The 1,658-nt window shown below is 32.8% G+C and overlaps 1 long non-coding RNA gene across 1 annotated transcript; it reads left to right on the top strand.

Annotated features, from left to right (window-relative positions):
• Positions 1–411: 411 nt before the first annotated feature.
• On the top strand, positions 412–1,197 carry LOC140334609 (uncharacterized). The gene is made up of 2 exons (XR_011921606.1): positions 412–457; positions 1,045–1,197. It is a non-coding gene; the product is annotated as an uncharacterized lncRNA (long non-coding RNA).
• The last annotated feature ends 461 nt before the right edge of the window (positions 1,198–1,658 follow it).

Genomic DNA, 1,658 nt, shown 5'->3' with positions numbered 1-1,658 from the left:
TAATTGCAAAAAAATGTAGAGTTATCACAATTTTTACAATAGGCGTTTTCGATGCGGCTTCTGGTCCCACGTGGAGGTGTGTTTACTCACCCATGTGGGTTCAAGATGACATAGTAAATGGGTTCTCGGAAGGAGGAGGAGCCTATTTGAACACGAGGGATGCCACATCTGATAGAAACGCTTTTTGTAGAGACGAGGAAGAGATAGTATAGTCAGAGGATTGCTTCACATTCATTACAAGTTAGATCTGGACCAAAAATCCCGCTATTTGTTTATATCCCGCATAAAGCGAGGTAGGAAACTTTTTTTTGGCAGTTACAATGTGAGCCATTATGGGGAGTAGGGGAGTTGTATTAAGGATTTTCTATAAAGATAGCAAGGGGGTATCTAAACTATCTTATCTTGTTTTTTAGATAGCTCAATCAACTAATTATTCATTGACAGGTCGACTACTTATGTGAGTATTAACTAGGTGGTCTTTTGGTGAAATGATGATTGGATTTGTGGATAGGTAATTTAGAGCCTGGGTATAAGGCACAAAAACTTTTCTAAGCTCTCTCTAATTAGATGGTGATAAACAACTATCACACCGGATGGTCTGATTAACCTGTGATAGGGCAAATGGAGGCTGAAATTATTGGTCTACTATATAAGTGGTTATTTTAATCATGTTGAGATGAGGAATAAACTAATAACTAAATGACATCAAATACAAATAGAGTTTGATGTGATTTGTTGGTGTGAAAGTAAGGGTCATCATTTAGATTTTGGTGATGGTTTATCACAATTATATTTGTATAACCCATATGAAATATTAATATTATTCCTATATACTATTGAGGTTCCCCTCCCTGTCCATGCTATGACAGCAATGTGCTGACTGTATCACTGCTTTAAAAAGGATAATTCCATCTGATTCAAAAGATAATACCAGAGAATCAAAATATTTAAAAGCTAAATGTAAGTACATATTTACATGCCCCATACTTGTTGTAATTTATGAACTGAAAGAGTATGAAATTGTAAATTATTATGTTGTTTTAGGCTGTTATGTTCCTGATGAAGTGGACTTGCTCTGTGAAACGCGTTGAACAACTAAATGCCTATATATATATGATTGTGGAGCTACTGAGATTTATGTAATGTTTTTTGAATGTTTTATATTCAAAGCTGTAATAAACTTTGAATTTTAATATACATTAGATTCAAGAAATTGGCTTGCTAAAATGCCTTAAAAGTCCCATTAACACTCACCTTATTGTTTATACATTGACTTATAGGGATGTGACATAAGTTATGAACTGTGTGTAAAATCCTAAAGAGTTGCCTACACTGTGATATATATACCATTTATTTACCCAAAAATCAATGTGTTTCTTAACAAAAATAAATTTATTAGGTAAACTACCCAAAATAACCCATACAAAAGTGTCCAATATTATCTTTAGAAATATCAATCTCATTGTTTCGAAATACATTAAAATAACGTATTTTTCTGAAGAAAGTATCTTCTTCTTTAGAAATTAACTCAACCTTGTCCTTTATGGTATTTGATTCGGGATTTTGAAAAATCAGCCATGATATAATAGTGATATTGATATCATAAACACAATAAAACTGTTCCTAAAAAGGAATCTTTTCCACTGAAACGACTTCTT

This window comes from Pyxicephalus adspersus, chromosome 7, assembly GCF_032062135.1.
Source record: "Pyxicephalus adspersus chromosome 7, UCB_Pads_2.0, whole genome shotgun sequence".
Classification (NCBI taxonomy): domain Eukaryota; kingdom Metazoa; phylum Chordata; class Amphibia; order Anura; family Pyxicephalidae; genus Pyxicephalus; species Pyxicephalus adspersus.
The sequence above is the reverse complement of the archived record's forward strand: the minus strand, read 5'-3'. Positions and strand labels throughout refer to the sequence as shown.